Raw genomic sequence first — 23,842 nt, 5'->3', positions numbered from 1 at the left:
ATTTCACTGCAACAAAAAGCAAATTACAGATAAGGAAGGAAGCAGGTGCCAGCCAGACTGGAAGTTTCAAAATTACTGACACATTAATGACCCACAAATTAATTGATGGCAGTTGAAGAAGGGCAGGTGTGCTTGCTTTTTTCAACCACCATAATCTACAGTGATAAATAAACCTAATGGGTGGCAGTGAGGATGTACCAGAGGGTGGCATGGGTGTCCCAGAGGGTGGCAGTGGTGAAACAGAGGGTGCTGTGAACCTGTGATGATAAACCAGACGTAGAAACAACATAGTCGCGGCCGTTGCGAGCCGAAAAGTAAGTTCGCAATTGCGAACTTGTCCCAAAATCGGCGCAAACACGCGCCAACACAAAAAACGGGAAAATCCGCAAATCCGCTAGAGTTCGCGGATCTTCGCGGATTGCGAATCCGTAAATCCGCAAGTTCGCGTACGCGAGATCCGCTAGATCCGCCCATGCTTAGTTGAGAGGAGGTTCTAGCTTGTGGAAGAAAGGTTATCAATCCATCCAGCTGAGGTCAACCCTCAGCCTGGGTCTGGTCATGGCTGGCTCAGAGAAATATGACAGTTCTGTATGACCCAAAAGCAGTACAGATATAACTTTGGACTCTGCAGAATACTTATTTTCACCTACTCTACAATGGACTTTAGTGCATGTCTGGAATCTGTAGGCTTTGTGGAAGTCATTTTAGCCATGGGCCCCACATCCCCATAGGGGAATAATGAAGTGAAAACACAGTAAAATGCACTGACTTTCCCTGGCATGTTCCTTCCCAGGGTATAAAGCCTATTCCATGTCACCACCCAATTCTGCATAAGTCCTGCCACACCATTCACTCTGTAGCTGCTCCTGGACTGCGCACGCTAGGAATCTCCCCTGCGCAGCTGCTACACGTGTGCACACGCATGTACACCCGTGTCTGCATGTAACCAGCATGGTGTCCCATACTCCAGCTGCTGCGCAGCGGCCTAGTCAAGCCAGGCGGACTCCAGTAAAATCTCCATGCAGTCTCCTTCATTATGAGTTCACTGTGGATGAGTCCCAGATTATGAGGCTCCCCCACAGTAAAAGCTCCATAATTAGGTGCTCAAAAAGCAAAAAATCCGGGCGGCCCTAGTGTCAGAACCACCTTCTAACACACGCTGCGCCCAGCTGATTCCTACAGGGAAGAAGTAGCCACTCTACATGGTACACTTCCCGTAGTCAGCGATAACTAGTTATAAGGGGTTCTGACCAGAACCCCCTTACTCACCAGTTATCCGCTCAGACCACCTTCTTCTCCTATCCATGAAATCTCCACACATGACAGGGATCCCAGACTACCCTAAGAACCCTCCTGGCTCTAGGTTAGATACCTCCAGGTCACTCATGGTCTACATGGACTCAGCCTAACTAGGCCCACCTTTGCCCTTGGGCAGGCAACACTATGCCTACCCCTTTTCTGGACAAGGGTACAGTGCCTCGGCACTGATGCGGTCTCCAAGGATAGGTCTACCTCCCATCCCCGGGCCACTAGCTGGTCTCCCTTCCAGAGTTTGTTCCAACCAGTACCCTCTCTCCGTTTTGGTCCTTGCACCTCAAAGATGCAACCTCTCTGGACCCTCACCCTCAGCCTGCCGCTGGGGTCATTCTGCTGCCACCACCCTTTCGGGATGACTGGCTTCCCTAAAGAAAGCACAGCCACTCATGCTTTTCCCACACAGAAAAGCTCCTCTGACCACTGGCCTGACTCCAAAAATAGGACCTCAGACCGGTCTCACTACCCCACTGGCAGTGCTAGGGATGAACACTGAGGGTGCCTTGTCAGACCCCCTACAGCTCATTCCCCCGTCAGTAGCTCCACATGGAAACTACCCTGGGAACCTAGACCCCTTTCTTGTTCTCCGCTGCAAGAACAGGGCCTCTGCACCCTTCCCTCCGAGAGGCGCGCTCTCCTCCCGGAGTACCCTTAAAGAGCCTGTTGGCCCCAAGTTAGCTAGACCCAGACCCACTTCTCATGGCTCTCCCCGATCTCCCGGTAGCGCCTTGGGAGACCGACCAGGGACCTACATGGTCCCTGGATAGCCTGCACCACCCCTTCTGAAGAGCAGGATCCTTTAACTTAAGATAGGCCCCACCTGCCTTCAGGGTAGTACTACCACTCTCAGCCAGGGACACTAAAGATCCCGGTTAGGCCTGCACCACCCCTTCGCGAAACACAGGGTCCCTTCACTGAAGATAGGCCCACCTGTGTTCAGGGTGGTACTACCTTGCAGAAGTCCACCTCCTGCCTTGAGCTAGGGGAACATCCCCATGCCCCTGGTCCTTGGGTCCAAGTCCCACAGGACCTACCTGACTGGTTACCGGCTAGGCATCGCCCCAGCCACCACTTCAGGTTCCCTCTACCAGCTCCTGGTCCTGGGGTTCAAGTCCCACAGGTTCTACCTGCCTGGTTACTGTCCAACACTAACCCTTCAACTGAAAACTAGGGAGCACATCCCCCCACTCAGATCTTTACTGGATCAGTTACCTAGCCCACCTAGGGGCTACCACTACACACCATCACTCAAGAACTACCCTCCTTTGGGGCCACCCACTGCCAGGGGCCACCCCTGGGTTGCTCACCTCCCCACCAGTTAACCTGGGGGGGCCTGCTGGACACTCAACTCTACCACACCCTGCTCCCACCGTGGGAAACGTTTGTTGGGGTCCCCCACCATGGGAACCCCTGGGGTGTTACTACCCGGGGTGAAGAAACCTCCTGCCCCTCCCTTTAAGTGGTTTAGGCCTGCGCCTATAGCAAGAAACATTCAGCGGGGGAAGGATATCTCGGGCCCCTTCTGTGGAAACCCTCCCTGCCCTTAAAAAGTGCGGGAACCTCCCAGGACCCCCTTTTCTCTTGACCCCCATAAAGGTCCATCCACCCCTACACCCCCCTCTGTGATGTAGGTATCAGTTGCTGTCCCTATCTCTTGAGGAGACACCCTCCTCATGCAGGTGTAGTGCGTGTAGTGTTAGGGTTCAAAGGTGTACCATATGGTTTGGAACATTTGTTTGTGATCATTTCCTGGAAAGCACCATCCCGCTAGCACATGATAATCAACATAGCACTGTCATATCAATACAGTTTACATTTAAACTATAATATCTTCACATGACACATATGGGCACGGGGCTTTACTTTCACATACTTCTAGTTCACATAACCAAAACTTTGAACCCTTCTCAGAGCCTTGCGCTCTTCCATTTGCTCATTACTGCATAGGTAATGTGTGGCTAAACTGGACTTATCAAATGCTATAAATGCACACCAGAATGGGATACTATGTTTCCCGCCGCTAGACACCAATGTTGGAAAACGAGGCAGCATCTGTGAGGCCTGCACAAATAACATGACACATTTGTCCTTCACTGGGAACCAAACACCCTAGGGCAGCGCCTGACTCTCAGAGGGTAGCTTTGCAGAGCCGTCTGAGGCTTACTCAAGGGAGGTGGTGTGGGCTAGTAATCGTCATTTGCAGGTGCGCAATTATAACACTCAATAATTGATTGACCAGTCTGTACTTTGCTTTATAAAAGTAAGAGTACATTTATTAAACACACACACCACTCAATACTATACACCAATTTACAAATATACATAAGCTGTTGGAATTACTTTGTGACATTGCATAACATCTCCACCCCTCCTGCAGGGGGGGGGTGGGGTCTAGTACCACCACTCCCATGTATGCACATCATCTTGCCCCCAATGCAATTAGTTGAACCTATCCTGGAGCAAGGGCCCTGCGCACTGGCACCATCCCGGTGGCGTCCCCCTCCCATTACCTCAGCAAGCATTAAACAGGGATACACCTGCCTTGGTAACACATGACCCTGACCAAGCATCTCCTACTGACCCTAAAGTATACACCTCTACATCTTCAGGGCTAACAGTCTGGGGTCTTCACCTAAGCGCAGCAGCAAGACTACATGTTTACGCACACTTTAGAATGACAGTACTCAGCACATTTGGATATCATTAAAAATGCATTGCAATTACAGCCCCTAAAGGCATCACAGATGATCACAGGATTAAGTTGTAAATACCGTCAAACACCCTAGCAGGAGTGTCTAGCCACTTAAATCCACTTTGCTTGTGACATCACCTTACACCAGTACTTCTCATTGAACATCAGTCCCTCTAAAGGAAATAACCATTAATGAATGCATTTCAGTGCAATTACGCCATTTCACCTCCAGGGGATGCCCTTCTCGAGACATCTCCAACTCAGCCCTTCAATCTTTGATGCACTTCTCAATGAACCCCCAGCTGTAGAACAAAAGTTCCAGACTAGGAGGTGATGCAATCTTCGCTGAGAGTTGAGGGGTTATTCTTTTAAATCCTCAAGAAACTTAGGGTGGGACTCAGCTTTGTGCTGGGGGTGAGACTGCGCTGCTCCAGCAGCTCCCCCAGCACCTTTTCACACTCAAGGGTGACCCCTCTCCTCTGGGGGCCACCAAAAACAATACTTTCCTCATGCCTTGCAAGGCATCATGGGGCGCTTCAAGCTCCTGCCGCATTCTGGGGCCTCGGTGGGGGGCCCGGTCCCACCCAGACCCCCGGGTAAGGGTATACGACGCAGGGAGCCCACACCCCGCCGCTCCGCGCTTTGGTCGGGGGCCCGGTCCCACCCAGGCCCCTGGCTCCTCCTTCCTTGTCCGGGGCCCCGGTCCCACCCGGGACCCCCGCAGGCTCTGCACGTTGGAGGGCAGTCCCCAGGACCTTACCCACCCCGGGGGCCTTTCCTGGACCAGCGGCGGAGCCTCACGCGCTTCGCCGTCAGGGGGCCAGGGGTTCACGGTCTCTCACCTTCTGGGGGCCATATCACAGCCCCTGGAGGTCTGATCTGCCCCATTTTTGCAACCTCTTGCTCCTGGCGGCGCCCCCCAGCCACTGGGAGCACTCTCCTTCACTCTCCCGGTCTCCAAGAGGGTGCACTCTTCAGGGAGCGGTCTGCACTGGCTCCCTGCACCAGCCTTTCACCTGGCTCTCCTCCTGCGTCTCTCTTCTCCCTGCGCAGAGGCCCCTGCTTCTGCGCACCGGACCTGGGTGCTTCTTCTGGTGCTATTAGGGGCCTGGGTGATAGTCAGGGGTCTCTCCTTCCAACTGCCCATTGCCAGGCTCCAGCACCTTCCACCGCAGCAGACCACACCCCAGAGAGAGCGTCTCTTCCTGTGCAAGTACTTTTTAAATGTTGACTAGGGGGCTGGCAGAAAGTCTCTGTGGGTCTTATCAAGCAGCAACACATCACTTCCCTTCCCCTGCTCCCTCCTTCTTGTCCAGCCTCTGGGTTTGTTCAAAAATGGAGTCGTCCAGTGTCTCTGGCCACATGGCCTCTGAAACCCAGCTCTTTCCTTCTTGGTGCAGCCTGGTGCCTGGCACCCAGTGACAGCTGCTAATGGATGAGCCTGTAGCTCCACCCATCTTCTTCTTTGTGGAGAGGAGGCCCTAGCTTGTGGAAGAAAGGTTATCAATCCATCCAGCTGAGGTCAACCCTCAGCCTGGGTCTGGTCATGGCTGGCTCAGAGAAATATGACAGTTCTGTATGACCCAAAAGCAGTACAGATATGACTTTGGACTCAGCAGAATACTTATTTTCACCTACTCTACAATGGACTTTAGTGCATGTCTGGAATCTGTAGGCTTTGTGGAAGTCATTTTAGCCATGGGCCCCACATCCCCATAGGGGAATAATGAAGTAAAAACACAGTAAAACGCACTGACTTTCCCTGGCATGCTCCTTCCTAGGGTATAAAGCCTATTCCATGTCACCACCCAGTTCTGCATATGTCCTGCCACACCATTCACTCTGTAGCTGCTCCTGGACTGCGCACGCTAGGAATCTCCCCTGCGCAGCTTCTACACGTGTGCACAAGTATGTACACCCGTGTCTGCATGTAACCAGCATGGTGTCCCATACTCCAGCTGCTGCGCAGCGGCCTAGTCAAGCCAGGCGGACTCCAGTAAAATCTCCATGCAGTCTCCTTCATTATGAGTTCACTGTGGATGAGTCCCAGATTATGAGGCTCCCCCACAGTAAAAGCTCCATAATTAGGTGCTCAAAAAGCAAAAAATCCGGGCGGCCCTAGTGTCAGAACCACCTTCTAACACACGCCGCGCCCAGCTGATTCCTACAGGGAAGAAGTAGCCACTCTACATGGTACACTTCCCGTAGTCAGCGATAACTAGTTATAAGGGGTTCTGACCAGAACCCCCTTACTCACCAGTTATCCGCTCAGACCACCTTCTTCTCCTATCCATGAAATCTCCACACATGACAGGGATCCCAGACTACCCTAAGAACCCTCCTGGCTCTAGGTTAGATACCTCCAGGTCACTCATGGTCTACATGGACTCAGCCTAACTAGGCCCACCTTTGCCCTTGGGCAGGCAACACTATGCCTACCCCTTTTCTGGACAAGGGTACAGTGCCTCGGCACTGATGCGGTCTCCAAGGATAGGTCTACCTCCCATCCCCGGGCCACTAGCTGGTCTCCCTTCCAGAGTCTGTTCCAACCAGTACCCTCTCTCCGTTTTGGTCCTTGCACCCTAAAGATGCAACCTCTCTGGACCCTCACCCTCAGCCTGCCGCTGGGGTCATTCTGCTGCCACCACCCTTTCGGGATGACTGGCTTCCCTAAAGAAAGCACAGCCACTCATGCTTTTCCCACACAGAAAAGCTCCTCTGACCACTAGCCTGACTCCAAAAATAGGACCTCAGACCGGTCTCACTACCCCACTGGCAGTGCTAGGGATGAACACTGAGGGTGCCTTGTCAGACCCCCTACAGCTCATTCCCCCCGTCAGTAGCTCCACATGGAAACTACCCTGGGAACCTAGACCCCTTTCTTGTTCTCCGCTGCAAGAACAGGGCCTCTGCACCCTTCCCTCCGAGAGGCGCGCTCTCCTCCCGGAGTACCCTTAAAGAGCCTGTTGGCCCCAAGTTAGCTAGACCCAGACCCACTTCTCATGGCTCTCCCCGATCTCCCGGTAGCGCCTTGGGAGACCGACCAGGGACCTACATGGTCCCTGGATAGCCTGCACCACCCCTTCTGAAGAGCAGGATCCTTTCACTTAAGATAGGCCCCACCTGCCTTCAGGGTAGTACTACCACTCTCAGCCAGGGACACTAAAGATCCCGGTTAGGCCTGCACCACCCCTTCGCGAAACACAGGGTCCCTTCACTGAAGATAGGCCCACCTGTGTTCAGGGTGGTACTACCTTCCAGAAGTCCACCTCCTGCCTTGAGCTAGGGGAACATCCCCATGCTCCTGGTCCTTGGGTCCAAGTCCCACAGGACCTACCTGACTGGTTACCGGCTAGGCATCGCCCCAGCCACCACTTCAGGTTCCCTCTACCAGCTCCTGGTCCTGGGGTTCAAGTCCCACAGGTTCTACCTGCCTGGTTACTGTCCACCACTAACCCTTCAACTGAAAACTAGGGAGCACATCCCCCACTCAGATCTTTACTGGATCAGTTACCTAGCCCACTTAGGGGCTACCAGTACACACCATCACTCAAGAACTACCCTCCTTTGGGGCCACCCACTGCCAGGGGCCACCCCTGGGTTGCTCACCTCCCCACCAGTTAACCTGGGGGGGCCTGCTGGACACTCAACTCTACCACACCCTGCTCCCACCGTGGGAAACGTTTGTTGGGGTCCCCCACCATGGGAACCCCTGGGGTGTTACTACCCGGGGTGAAGAAACCTCCTGCCCCTCCCTTTAAGTGGTTTAGGCCTGCGCCTATAGCAAGAAACATTCAGCGGGGGAAGGATATCTCGGGCCCCTTCTGTGGAAACCCTCCCTGCCCTTAAAAAGTGCGGGAACCTCCCAGGACCCCCTTTTCTCTTGACCCCCATAAAGGTCCATCCACCCCTACACCCCCCTCTGTGATGTAGGTATCAGTTGCTGTCCCTATCTCTTGAGGAGACACCCTCCTCATGCAGGTGTAGTGCGTGTAGTGTTAGGGTTCAAAGGTGTACCATATGGTTTGGAACATTTGTTTGTGATCATTTCCTGGAAAGCACCATCCCGCTAGCACATGATAATCAACATAGCACTGTCATATCAATACAGTTTACATTTAAACTATAATATCTTCACATGACACATATGGGCACGGGGCTTTACTTTCACATACTTCTAGTTCACATAACCAAAACTTTGAACCCTTCTCAGAGCCTTGCGCTCTTCCATTTGCTCATTACTGCATAGGTAATGTGTGGCTAAACTGGACTTATCAAATGCTATAAATGCACACCAGAATGGGATACTATGTTTCCCGCCGCTAGACACCAATGTTGGAAAACGAGGCAGCATCTGTGAGGCCTGCACAAATAACATGACACATTTGTCCTTCACTGGGAACCAAACACCCTAGGGCAGCGCCTGACTCTCAGAGGGTAGCTTTGCAGAGCCGTCTGAGGCTTACTCAAGGGAGGTGGTGTGGGCTAGTAATCGTCATTTGCAGGTGCGCAATTATAACACTCAATAATTGATTGACCAGTCTGTACTTTGCTTTATAAAAGTAAGAGTACATTTATTAAACACACACACCACTCAATACTATACACCAATTTACAAATATACATAAGCTGTTGGAATTACTTTGTGACATTGCATAACATCTCCACCCCTCCTGCAGGGGGGGGGGGGGGGTCTAGTACCACCACTCCCATGTATGCACATCATCTTGCCCCCAATGCAATTAGTTGAACCTATCCTGGAGCAAGGGCCCTGCGCACTGGCACCATCCCGGTGGCGTCCCCCTCCCATTACCTCAGCAAGCATTAAACAGGGATACACCTGCCTTGGTAACACATGACCCTGACCAAGCATCTCCTACTGACCCTAAAGTATACACCTCTACATCTTCAGGGCTAACAGTCTGGGGTCTTCACCTAAGCGCAGCAGCAAGACTACATGTTTACGCACACTTTAGAATGACAGTACTCAGCACATTTGGATATCATTAAAAATGCATTGCAATTACAGCCCCTAAAGGCATCACAGATGATCACAGGATTAAGTTGTAAATACCGTCAAACACCCTAGCAGGAGTGTCTAGCCACTTAAATCCACTTTGCTTGTGACATCACCTTACACCAGTACTTCTCATTGAACATCAGTCCCTCTAAAGGAAATAACCATTAATGAATGAATTTCAGTGCAATTACGCCATTTCACCTCCAGGGGATGCCCTTCTCGAGACATCTCCAACTCAGCCCTTCAATCTTTGATGCACTTCTCAATGAACCCCCAGCTGTAGAACAAAAGTTCCAGACTAGGAGGTGATGCAATCTTCGCTGAGAGTTGAGGGGTTATTCTTTTAAATCCTCAAGAAACTTAGGGTGGGACTCAGCTTTGTGCTGGGGGCGAGACTGCGCTGCTCCAGCAGCTCCCCCAGCACCTTTTCACACTCAAGGGTGACCCCTCTCCTCTGGGGGCCACCAAAAACAATACTTTCCTCATGCCTTGCAAGGCATCATGGGGCGCTTCAAGCTCCTGCCGCTTTCTGGGGCCTCGGTGGGGGGCCCGGTCCCACCTAGACCCCCGGGTAAGGGTATACGACGCAGGGAGCCCACACCCCGCCGCTCCGCGCTTTGGTCGGGGGCCCGGTCCCACCCAGGCCCCTGGCTCCTCCTTCCTTGTCCAGGGCCCCGGTCCCACCCGGGACCCCCGCAGGCTCTGCACGTTGGAGGGCAGTCCCCAGGACCTTACCCACCCCGGGGGCCTTTCCTGGACCAGCGGCGGAGCCTCACGCGCTTCGCCGTCAGGGGGCCAGGGGTTCACGTCTCTCACCTTCTGGGGGCCATATCACAACCCCTGGAGGTCCAATCTGCCCCATTTTTGCATCCTCTTGCTCCTGGCGGCGCCCCCCAGCCACTGGGAGCACTCTCCTTCACTCTCCGGGTCTCCAAGAGGGTGCACTCTTCAGGGAGCGGTCTGCACTGGCTCCCTGCACCAGCCTTTCACCTGGCTCTCCTCCTGCGTCTCTCTTCTCCCTGCGCAGAGGCCCCTGCTTCTGCGCACCGGTCCTGGGTGCTTCTTCTGGTGCTATTAGGGGCCTGGGTGATAGTCAGGGGTCTCTCCTTCCAACTGCCCATTGCCAGGCTCCAGCACCTTCCACCTCAGCAGACCACACCCCAGAGAGAGCGTCTCTTCCTGTGCAAGTACTTTTTAAATGTTGACTAGGGGGCTGGCAGAAAGTCTCTGTGGGTCTTATCAAGCAGCAACACATCACTTCCCTTCCCCTGCTCCCTCCTTCTTGTCCAGCCTCTGGGTTTGTTCAAAATGGAGTCGTCCAGTTTCTCTGGCCACATGGCCTCTGAAACCCAGCTCTTTCCTTCTTGGTGCAGCCTGGTGCCTGGAACCCAGTGACAGCTGCTAATGGATGAGCCTGTAGCTCCACCCATCTTCTTCTTTGTGGAGAGGAGGCCCTAGCTTGTGGAAGAAAGGTTATCAATCCATCCAGCTGATGTCAACCCTCAGCCTGGGTCTGGTCATGGCTGGCTCAGAGAAATATGACAGTTCTGTATGACCCAAAAGCAGTACAGATATGACTTTGGACTCAGCAGAATACTTATTTTCACCTACTCTACAATGGACTTTAGTGCATGTCTGGAATCTGTAGGCTTTGTGGAAGTCATTTTAGCCATGGGCCCCACATCCCCATAGGGGAATAATGAAGTAAAAACACAGTAAAACGCACTGACTTTCCCTGGCATGCTCCTTCCTAGGGTATAAAGCCTATTCCATGTCACCACCCAGTTCTGCATAAGTCCTGCCACACCATTCACTCTGTAGCTGCTCCTGGACTGCGCACGCTAGGAATCTCCCCTGCGCAGCTTCTACACGTGTGCACACGTATGTACACCCGTGTCTGCATGTAACCAGCATGGTGTCCCATACTCCAGCTGCTGCGCAGCGGCCTAGTCAAGCCAGGCGGACACCAGTAAAATCTCCATGCAGTCTCCTTCATTATGACTTCACTGTGGATGAGTCCCAGATTATGAGGCTCACCCACAGTAAAAGCTCCATAATTAGGTGCTCAAAAAGCGAAAAATCCGGGCGGCCGTAGTGTCAGAACCACCTTCTAACACCTGTGTTAGAGGGCTTCTGAGCATCATATTCTTCCATGAGCTCAATCAGGTGCCTGAGGGTAGGGTTGGAACCCTGTTTTAACTTTTTAGATGTGCAAAAGTGCCTCAAATCATGGAAAGTTAGGGTATCATATCTGGAAGGTATCCTAAAAGGATCTACCTCCACTGGGAGAGATCCACTTAGTTCTGCTCTCAGAGACATGATCGAGTGAGGTGTGGTGTGTGCACCTACCTACATTAAGTGTTACCTACTAAACCTCTCTAGGAGTTGTAGTCAGGGTGTGCTAGTCCCTTTACTCTACAACAACTAAGTTCAGTAGAACTTAAGTATTTAAGACTTGAATTATATGTACCTCTAGGTACCTTAATGTGATCTTTCAAGCGATATCTCAAGATATTATGGTAAAACAATCAGCAAGCTCTTATCCCAACCGCTGCACACCAATGTGAGAAGTTGGCCTGGTATATGATGTTCACTATTCTAGTGAGCACCTTGCACCAGTCCAAACAACCCTTATGGTGATGGTTGTAAAGTCAACCTTATAGACCAGCTATCCTAGTGGTCGCATGGACAAAGCAGTCTTAGGCTAACACTTCAGAGAGCATGTGAAGCCAATTGTTTTACCAATAATAACCCCTTGAATACCAAATGAAAGGAAACCACACAAGGTATATATCAAATATATATGTATTTATTTCTAACACAACCCCTCTGCACTCTTTATGAGGTCACAGTTCGAGATACAGTACAAGTTACTTAATAAGCATACGTTAAGTTGCACAATTACAATTCTGCCCTAGGGGCCTCACAAACCATATACTAAAGAAGTGGTATAAGAACCACTTCAGGACAGATGAGTAGGCCTAGGGCCTTGGAAATCAGTGGGGCTTCACAGAGTAACCAAAGGTTAGGAAGCAGGAGCCCCACAGGATGCATGTGCAGTGTCTAAACACACACGCGGGTTCTCATAGACTTTCAATGGGAAGGTAAAGTTTAGAAACTAGTTGATTTCGGACCTTCCGGGTGGACTACGGGAAAACCCAGTTAAAGTAGGACACTTGGATAGTTATTATCCGCGGGAGCACCGGAGTACTCGAGTTACCTCACCCAGGGAAGCCGGATGCATAGGTGTCCAGTCGTGTCGGGTTTCGTCATCGAATCCTATGGAGAGCTGCAAGAAGATGCTGCAGGCGACCAGGAGGAAGATGTCCGGGTGGATCCAAGGGTGGATCGAGGAAGTGAAGAACCTGAAAGCAGAGGGGACAGAGTCTGGGTCACTAGCCAGTTGCCAGGACGGAACCAGGATGGAACCAGGCGATGTCGAGGTGCAATCAGGTGAAGAAGTGATGCTTGTCTCTGCAGCCACGTGGACCAGGAGGTATCGACGACAACCAGGAGCTGGATACGGACTGTCCCATGAAGGATCTCGCTGTTGGTGGTGTCGGCTTCCAGGTCGTACTCAACAAGCCATGGCAAAGGCAACCCATGCAGGATGTAAAGATCGGCTTCTTGTTCATACCAGCAAGGTCTGAGGAGCTTCCCTTTTGCAGGAAAGCAGGAGCAAGCCCAGAGAGACCACGTAAGTAGTGTTGATTCAACGTAATGTCTTCAGGAGGGCCACTAGCCAACGGGCTAGCAACCGCAAAGACGTGTCAAGGAGAAATGCAGGTACAGGCCCCATGCGGCACTCGTGGAGTGTGGAGGGCTGAGCTTCGGTGCTCTTACTGATTGGGGTTTGGGCTTCTCAGGTCCCAATGCACAACTTCGAGGACGCCTCAGAAGCTGCACAGTTAGCAAAAAGCAGGTACTGCAGGTTGTCCGGTCCCACGTCTCTCGTGTCCGCCACGGGTCTCAGATTTGCTGTGGATGTGGGCCGGCGTCAGAGAAGTCTGGAAGTCCAAAGGCTGTGTCGCTAGGTTGTCGGGATCCGGCTGGAGCATTGACAAAGCAAACTGGCAAGTTACTGGTGGTGCCTGTTTTGCACAGGGTGGTCACTCCTTGACCACAAGGGAGATTCTTCAGTCTTCTAGTTGCAGTAGAATGTCGAAGGTCCAGAGTTTTGTTTCAAAGTTTCAGTTCAGGATAATCTAAAGTCTGTAGACTCAGCTCCTACCTATATACTGATATGAGGGTCTGGATTACCTGCTAGGTCCCTCCTATGGGTGGGACCAGGGAAGGGGGTGGTTACACCCCTTTCCCTTTGTCCAATTTCACACCAGAGTTGGGGCTGGAGTGCCCCTGCAACTGGTTTGAACCGGGCTATGCATGGGGTACCTTGTATGCCCCAGACAGTGTCTCATTTCATTCAACCCACCCTGCCCCAATACACAAGAGCCTGTCTGGGGAGGTAGGAAACCTATTGTCTAGGCCTCCCCTGACGGAGTTTCGTCCAGCAGCAGGAGGTCAGACTCGTGTCTGTGGCAGCAGCATCCATTTTGTGATGCTGAGGCTCTGTTTAACTTTAACCGGGTAAAGCTACAACTACATGTCTTCTCCCTCTAGAAGGGTGGAATGCTACCCCCGCCGCCAGAACTGGCGGGGGGAAGGGTAGTATTCCAAAGTGTATGATACCTTACATGACATGTTTTGATAAACCCAAACCAAAGTTAGCAATAACCGCGAAGATTATAGTGCACTTAAGAGTATATGGTGTGGCTATATCATAGAACAGCTATAAGGACATGGTTCCGAAAGCTGCAGACAGGCTCAGCTCATGCTAGAGCACCATCTCACATAAAACCAAGCACTCTGCCTCCAGGATTGTTAAGGCCTGCCGTAGGAGTGACTTATAGGTATATATGTGTCTATATATAATGGTAGGTATAGGAATACTATACCTAAGCAAGGGGTGTTTACACGACCTTGCCCCAGCTGAGTGATCAGCCAGTTGTGTCAGTTTGGATGGCCAGCCAGGGGTGACATAATATATGCTGCAGCCCCTGGTAGGCCTTGAATGCACCTATGCCCTGGGTACCTATGGTACACTATACAGGGGCTCACAAAGGTGACCAAATACCCAATTGGATATGTACCTAAAGTGCATAGTATGAATTTAGAGAGAGAGGAGATAGCCTGGGGCCCTGAATAGCAGGATCTCAGGCCAACTAAGTCAAAAACCAGCTAAACACTAGGCAAAAAGTTGGGGTGACAATATAGTCAGATATCCACCTTCCTACACAACCCCCCCAAACGAAAGGAGATAAGGCTATCCTTGACCAGGTAAACCTATATTGCCTAAGTGGTCATATAAGGAAGTACCTGCACTAGCATGGTTACCCCCTGTCTCATGATCCACTAAGCAACCCCTCACCCTAGGGGTAGCCTGGGACCCTGAATAGGAGGATCCCAGGCCAACTAAGTCAAAAACCAGCTAAACACTAGGCAAAAAGTTGGGGTAACCATATAGTCAGATATCCACCTTCCTACACAGTGTACAATGCCTTTAAGACATGTAATCCTGCCCCAGGCATGCTCTTTCCAAACCTCTAATAAGCTAGTCCCATTAGGCCTAGTTGACTGCTATTAATACGTCCAATGAGACCACCAGGGCTTTTTGTGGACTATCTTGTGTCTTTCACAGTACATGAGAGAGTGTCCCCTTGTGACTGTGCGATTCACTGACAGCTAGAAACACCACGAGTAATTAATTTATAAGAAATTAAATCACCTTGCAGTCATTGAGGCTCAAGTGTCTTCACCAAGATTTTGATGTCAGTATTTATTAGTGATATTGGTCAGTAGCTGTCGAATTTCCGACCCTCTTTCTGTATTAGTGTTACTTTGCCTTTGTTGGACATATGGCGCAGGTTGCTTGTCATTTTGACCTCTTTAAGTGTTTAATTGTCTGCAGAACTTTGTCAATGAAGTACAGAATCTCAGGTGTTCTGGTAGAGTGTTGCAGAACTTAGGGCAAGGAACGCAAAAGGCTGCCCTCTCATGCAAGCCAGTTTGATCTTGGGAACAGTGCTCATGGAGAGGTTACTGGAAAGTAGATAGCAAACAGGCTGATACAATTTTATCAGGCCAGTGATATGGTAGGTGCTACCTTTACCCTTGCTTTGAAAACATAGCACAGATATCCTTCTCCACCTGCAGCCAATGAAGCTCACGGCAGAATAAATCATTACTTCTCAACATGATCTTCTACAGTAAGTTTCCAGCACACACCCATGACAGCTGATAATTGAATAACCACCTTCAGTGCTCTATTACATCTCCCAATCATGCCATTCATTTGAGGGTGATGAAGAGCACATTTTTTCTCAGCAATACCTCTGGCCAACAAAAATTCAGACACCACTTTAGATGTCAACTGCACCACATTATCAGTTAAAATACATTTGGGATTCCTTACTCTGGCAAAAATGTCTGACAAAAATGTGATGACAGAAGACGAAGAAATTGCATGTAAAATTCTCATTTGAGCCACCTCGAGTACATGTCTGTGAGGATAAATGATCTCCCCTAGTAAACACAGAACTCTCAATGTCAAAAGCTACCTCATTCAGGCACTTTCATGAAACTTTCTGTAAACCATCGGTGCAGATCTCAACTTTTTTAGACTTTTCACAGTGCCTGCATTTAACACACTCTCTCACCAATCTTTCAGTTTGTAAATCCATCCCTGACCACCAATATGAGGAACGTAACCTTTGGATTTACTCATACCCTGATGTCCTTGATTTACAAGTGGAAGAAATTTCTCTCATACTGCCACAGTACCCACGGGCCTGGTACCTCTAAAGAGCAACTCACCTTCTATAGATAGTTCATGAAAGATTTTAGGAGGAGAATCTTTATCTATTTCTCATTCCCATTCTTTGTGTGAAACACAACTCATGGTAATAATACCAACTTTGTACTCCTCATCCTTCCACCAAGTATAAGTGATTTTCGTCTCGTCTGAGGATTTACTCATCAATTTAGTTAAACAATAAAATGCCTTATTGGTTATCACAGGTATATATCGAACATCAAAATAAAAATCTTGTAACACAACAATCAATCTGCACATATGGGACGAAACATAATCTAGCCCCTTGTTCACAAAAAAGGTACATAACAGTTGATGGCCAGTTTGTCCCTAAAATTTTTTTCCCCATAAAAACAGTTTGAACTTGTTGATTGTCCAAAAAACAGTCAAAGTTTCCTTCGCTATTGTTGAATACCTGCTTCCTGTCCCTTTCAAACCCCGGGAGGCAAAGGCAATAGTTACATAAGTTCTAGAGCGGGTACCAATGGACTTGTTGAAATCCATGCCCGAAATGTGGGGTCCTCTCATCACGGATACATTTAACACTTCTCAATCTACTACTATTCCCCCCCTCATGGTCTACCGCAACGATAGTACCTATATTCAAAAAGGGTGACCCTCTGTCGCCCAAGAGCTATCGACCTATCTCACTCATCGACAGCTCTATTAAAATCATCGGAAGAGTCACCTATGATCACTTGGCTCGATGGGCAGCTGACAAGGACATACTTTCCCCCCTCCAATTTGGATTCCGGCTCAAACTAGGAACTAACGATCAATGTCTGAATCTGGCTTTGACTATTTGTAAATATACTAAGGCCAAGTGTGCCCCAATTTACTTAGCTTTCATGGATCCTTTCACCGCCTTTGACTCAGTGAACAGAATCAAATTCTGGTTAATGTTGCTGGATCAAGGTGTGGACCCCCCCGCCCCCGGTGAATTTCTTGTACTGCCTGTACCCAGACCTTTCAGCTCGGGTTTGTTTAAATTCCCATGGGGAGATTTCTTTCAAATTCCCTCTGAAGAGCGGCAGAAGGCAGGGATATATATTGTCACCTTAACATCCTGCACATCTAACCTGGGCTTCTATTGGTATTCTATAACGCATACTAGCAAGCCTATTATTGCAGTTTTAGCAGCAGTTTCCTGCCGCTAAAACTGCAATAATTTTAATGAGGTTCTTGCTAATGTGCCCCAACGGTTTCCAACACAGTTCCTCCTAACCTCTCCAGTTCATTTACCGGCCCTGCTAACACTACCGCCCCGAGACCCTTGGTCTCCTCCACACTATCTCCCCATACTGTCTCTGAGGTTTCTAACACAGTTCAACCTACCTCCCCCAGGTCATCTACAGGTCTAGCTAATGCAATCGACCCAAGTCCCTTGGTCTCCTCCCGTCTAGCTCCCCACTCGGACTCTGAGACCGGTACGCCTCCAATGACCTATGATGCAGGTCAAGCTAGCCCGGCTAGCAAACAAACCACCCCTCCTATTGCTCCTAACACAGTCCATCCTAACCCTCCTAGCACCTCTACCGCGCCCCCCCTTATATGGATATCGATACTCTGCACTCCAGAACCACCAAAATAATTCAGAGCATTCATTTCTCCATCCTGGTTCTAACGAACCTCCTTCACCTTGCCAAACTCTCCTTCTCTAGCCTCAAGCCCCTGCTGAACTCCACTTCCCCTCCTATCACAGAGCTCCCCAAACACCCACTACCTCCATCCTTGAGGCACCTTCGCCCTCGTAAGCACCTTTGCCACCTATTGGAGGAGGAAACCCTAGCTCTCGCCCTCTTCTACAACCCTTCCCTCGCCACACCAAATCTGCTAGACCTCACCGAAAAGGAAATCCTCGCCATTCTCCAAGACCACAATGCAGCCCCAGTTACCCCTTGTCTATCAGACGTGAGTGCAGAACTTCCCATCTGCAAGGTCGCTATCAACCCCTGCAGATCAGCTACCCTCTGTAACAGAAGTGTGATCAGAAGCAATCTAGTGCCTGTACACCTGTCTGCCCCAACTCCCGACACTCCCTCTGACCCCTCTCTGACTGGTATTCTAATTAACTGCCGATCGGCAGAAAAGCATGCCGCTGATGTTGCTGCTCTCATCCTGAACATTAATTTTGACTTAGCAATTCTAACAGAATCATGGCTAAGCGATTCCCCATCCCCATGCCTGGACCTCTTAGTCCCTCCCAACTATAACATTGCTAGGCTGGACAGACAACATAGCAAGAAAGGAGGTGGCATCACCTGCATCTATCGCTCTAACCTTCTTGTCAAGGAACTTCTGTCAGATACCACTGACTCCTGCGAATACCTCACCCTCTCAATTTGCAGTAACTACACTCAACTGTGCAACCTGCACATCTTTTACTACCCCCAGGCATGAAGGACTCCTTCACTGACCACCTCATGCAAATTCTCACAGCAAAGAACTCCTCCAACGCCAAAGACATTTTCCTCGGCGATTTCAACCTGCACTGGAACAATTCCAAGGATCCTCATGTCAATGCCATTAAAGACCTCCTGGCCGATCAAGCCCTGACCCAACTCACTCGAAAGGGGCCACTCTTGACTGGATCATCTCTAAGGAAGCAACCGTCATAGACCCCTGTGACTGGTCTGACCACCACGCAATTGCCTTCCTACTATCTGGCACCCACAAGACAAGGGCACCACAGCCGGTGCTTCCTAAGTGATGGGTCAGAGACACCAAAAACCTGGACCACAAGGAACTCAAGGCTCGGTGCCAATCTGACCCCCCCCCCCGCACATCACAATGGTCAATGACCTCAATGATCACTATTCTGCAACTATGTCGAACATTCTGGATGACCTAGCCCCACTAAAACTAAACAGAACTCAAATCAAAGATAGAAACCCCTGGATCATTGGATCCCTAAAAAATGAGAGGGGATCACTCCGACAACCTGAAAGAATCAGGAGACAGCACCCCTCTTGCCGCTCACCTAAAACCTCTCCGCCAGGCCAGAAATACATACAACAGGAACATCCTCAACTCAAAAAAATTATTCTTCAGATCGTAACTGGGGAACAGACCCCGCAAACTCTTCAAACTGGTCAAACACCAATCCAACAAACTGGCGAAAACATCAAAAGAAAACCCTAAGTCTCTAATTTCTTCCGAGGAATTCTCCTTGTTTTTTGCAGACAAAATCAAAGCCTTAGGTAATGAACTTAGTTCTGCCTCATACTCTCTACCCCACCCTGACCTGTCTCCTCCCCCCACGCCGCCCCAACTGGCTTCGCCTAAGAATCAAGCACACTGGACCGACTTCACACTCTATGATGAAGACTCCGTCTCTAAAATCCTATCTACCTTAAACATGAACAACCATTTCAATGACCCGCTCCCCTCTAACTGCCTAGCTGCCGCCGCCCAATCCATTTTTCCAAGCTGGACTGCGATAATTAATGCCTCTCTCTGGCAGGGATCAATTCCTGACTCTCTGTAAGTGGGCCAATTTCTCCCTATTCTGAAAAAGCTGTCGCTGGATCCAGACTCCCCTGACAGCTTCAGACACATTTCCAGCATCCTTCTCTTAGCTAAAGTGTTGGAGAAGTGTGTGCAACTGCAGCTAAATCATCACATCAACAACGTCCACCTACTCGATGATTTCCAATCTGGATTCAGACCAGGACACAGCACTGAAACCACCATGCTCCACATCGTTGATGATGCCCTGCAAGCCCTTAACCAAGGCAAAACCTGTCTCCTAACCCTCCTAGATCTATCTTCGGCCTTCGACACGGTCAACCATGGAAAGCTACTCGAACGCCTCAAAGTCAGGATGGGATTAGATGGCCCTTTCCTTGAATGGTTTCAATTGTGGAAAACAATTCCTAGGCAACTACGAGATCGTTCATGTATCAATATACGGAGAGTAAGTCAGAAATAGACAGAAAAAATATATATAAAAAATTCTTTCGTTTTTATTCAATTGTGTCCACAAATGTCTCACTAATAATGGAAAACAACAATAAATTCAAAGCATCCTTAAAGGCTAAAAAGACATAAGTAATATATTTCTACTTGGTCCAAAAATAAAATTATACATACAGTTTTAAAAAAAATCCAAAACAAATCATACAAGTATTGCACATATAACATTAAATCTTCTTGTAGTAATTAATAATTTCGACGCGCGTTTCGGCGTATCACACGCCTTCTTCAGGAAATAACCACAACCTACAAAAAATAGGTTTTACAAAAACAGAGGTTAAAAAAACACTATCTGGTATTACATATATATATCATATTCATTTTTCTTATTGCTAGCTAAGAAACCTTTGATTATCTTAGTCCATGATAATCCACAATTTCAATACAAATAAAATAATGGTACCCCAACAATACATAAGATTATATTATTTTTTCGGACATTTTCAAACACAAACCATTGAAATTGTCAAACATTTACAGTTATTATTTCTGACTTTAACTCTATACATTCACACGGCCAACCAAATAGTTGAGGTCTAAACATTGTCAAGTATTTGAGTACTCAAAACATCACTAAAGACTATATGTATGTATATGCAGGTCAGGGTGTAGTAACGAGAAATGTAGCCTATAAACTGGAGCCTATATTTAAACCATATAAAGCTTTAAAAGACACTTACTTAAAAGCTTGTGGAATAACACATAGCTGCTTGATGAATATGGTTATTCTCTCTGTTCTGATAAGGATATTTCTGAAAAAATGTAATTAAGAGAATACATGATATAGATGGATGTGCTATACCTAGTGTAATATCTCATAGTCGAAGTTTATTTATTTACTTACTAAAAAATCCCTAGTGGCTGATATTGGGATTAAAAAATGGATGCTGTTAGATAGAACACCTTAATGACTCGAATGTAGACTCCTTCTTCTTTCTATCAAAAAATATATATAATAGACCTTTATAGTGAAGTTATAATTTCATCAAGTATGGAGTGCATGATTTAAGCACCTAACTTAGATTATATCTTATACGTTGGATCTAAATATCATGAAGTTTAATACTATTATAGCATCATGTCTAGAGGTGGATATTCAGAAATGTGTAAGTTTCTTAATAATTGGTCCTAATAACAAGATAAGGACCTCATATCACTTTCATCAAAATCACAGAGTTAACTCATTTACTATGGTGTTAGCAAAAAACGGAAACAACAATGTTATGAATTCTATTACCTTTAGCAACCTGAGGTGTTGATACCTCCTTTGTAGTATACGCTCTGCGGTCTGGTTAAAATATAGTGTCACTTGCTGTTAAAAACAAAGACGGAGACAGCTTATTTAATGGAACTATAAACCATTACAGCTATTTTCAGACTGCCTAGGGCTAATAAAGGGAATTCATCGGTTTTATATTGTAGTAAAGGAGGCCTCAATTCAGAAGATGGTAAACGACAATCTTACATATATTGGCCTAAAATGTTAATTAATAGAGTGAATAGTATTTTGCCAATTTTGGAAAGCTGGGTTAGCTAGAGACAGACATTCTCTAACGCTGCAATCGTGTGGTTACACGCTGCAATCGTATGGTTATACGCTAGAGTTACGGCGATAATACTCAGACACATTTAATGATATTGCCCAATAAGTAAAGCAAAATGAGCACCGCATACTGAGACGTTCGAAAAGGATAAATAACAACTCCTGCTTAGTATAACTAACAACTCCTGCTTAGTATAACTAATACCTACGTTTATGTACCAACGGCAATCGCTGCGGGATGGTGACTGTGAAGAGGATAATTCTGTGTCTGACGTCAGAAAGGATTATGCTGATCGCCTTGCCTAAATATATAAACACGGAGAGGGAACAATTTAATGTGTATGGCATGCCGTTTCATTTGCGTGCACGTAAATGCCAGGACTGTACATATTACCTATGCATAGTTACAGCTCTATGAAATGTCGAAGTCTAGTGCCACAAACATATGAATAAAGCTCGCTAGATCGGTGCTAACCTGTATAATGTAGACGAGCTGATAAATTCCAATTCGGTCCGGTCCAGCCGTGGGTGGCGTCTGACGTGGATGGTAACAAGGGGTCAAAGGACTCAACCTGTTGCGTCAATCATTTTTATTGGCCCCAGGGGTGTTTACGCCCAACCATGTGATCGGGCTCATAATCTCACGGTGGATGGCATGGTAGAACGCCACACCTCCATGAAGTAGAAAGTGAAAAAAGACGCAATAGTAGTCGAAACTCCTTCCCGTTATACTATTGTTTTGGAACTATCTCAATCTCGCAACGAAATTGGCAATTCTATTTTTATCAAAACTGTGATTGCCATTATTACCTATTTTCAGATTATGATTTAAAATATCGTAACGACTTCACGAAGGCTGATCTGATGATAAACATTAGCCTTAGCATACATTAAAAAGTCTCATGGGTACATATTGAACATGGCCACATAGCAAAACTGGATCATGCCAGAAATATATTCAATGAATAGCAACGCGGCTGGATTATTGTTAATAATCTGAAAAGTTGTCTGGAACATCGTGTCAGACTTGACAATCAAATGTATATTCTAGAATAGCTAGTATTAATGATATAATATAGGAAATAATAAAGCAGTTTGATTTATATGCATATTCATAATGATAATCCCAAGGAATTTTGTAAAAAGACTTGACTATCCAATGTCTATTATTGGCTGGACATACTGCACATTGTATATTTATTATATTACTAATATCCATACAAATCAAGGGTGAACATATTAGGAAGGAACCTATTATTTATTATTTCATCAACAAACCAATCTTTGTATGCATCTAAATTAAACAAAAGCACTCAAGATGGTATACCAATTCCAATTCCAAAAATTCTTTATTTCGGCCACATGGGCCATAAAAGATGCAGTAAAAATACATATAGATAAAACACAATATATACAATAAAAATCCTACTGGACTTGCAATGTTAGAAAATACAAGGTAATATGAATTAACCAGACATTTTCTTCCTTATTATCCATGCTGCCATTAAGAATTTGGAAACCGCAAACACAATGTGGCCCAGGGTGTTAGTTTTCATAACCCTGTAGGCCTGTAAATACTTCCTGAAGCCCAGGTTCCGACATAGAGGAGCTAACCAGCGCCTCCTCGGGCTCCGGTAGGCATGGCAACAAAACATTATGTGCAAATCGTCTTCATCATTAGCTTTACAGCATGGGCAGAGCTTGTCACCCCCTAGCGTCCATTTATAGGTAAAAACTTTAGTAGGGAGCGTGCCAAACCTCCATTGCAGGAACAGCTTCCTCGCCAAAAGAGGATAAATTAAATCCATAAAAGGTTCAAACACAAAGGAATTTTTGGATACTATAAAACGTCCAGTCAAGGTGCCACTATCATAAGCATTGTCCATATCAGCAAGGTTTTTGTTCTTGTAGAGCTGTGCGAGGGTTTTACGCGAAATCTTTCGGCAGCCCTGAGCTGGATCATCCCATAAATCTGGCAAATTCAGGCTAGACAGTTCCGACTTAATAAATGCCAGCCAAGGGATCTTGCCGTTAACATCCAGCCTCATGACGTGTATAAGGTCCTGCCTATAGTGATACAGTTCCTCGGTGGTCCATATCCGGTGCCAGAACTTCACAGGTTTCGACCGTAGGTCCTCTGCAATTGACGGAAGACCCAGGTCGAGTCTTAGGGGGAGGAGTGGTGTGCCTTGCGGGAGACAAGTAAGCGTCTGAGAAAACAATTTTCCACCCCTGCCATGACCTTCCCAGCTTTATGTCCCCACAGCTCACTGCCGTAGGTGGCTGCTGCCTTCGCCTGGGTCCTATACGTTTCCAAGGCCGGACTAACAGGCTTGAAGGTGGACTTATTGGACACCCTCAAGAGTGCGCCCGATAGCTGGGAAAGTTTCAACCTAGATCTTGCTACCTGGGAGTCCCATGTCAGAT

The sequence above is a fragment of the Lissotriton helveticus genome, chromosome 4_1 (genome assembly GCF_964261635.1).
Source record: "Lissotriton helveticus chromosome 4_1, aLisHel1.1, whole genome shotgun sequence".
Taxonomy (NCBI): Eukaryota; Metazoa; Chordata; class Amphibia; order Caudata; family Salamandridae; genus Lissotriton; species Lissotriton helveticus.
Note: the sequence above shows the minus strand (reverse complement) of the source record.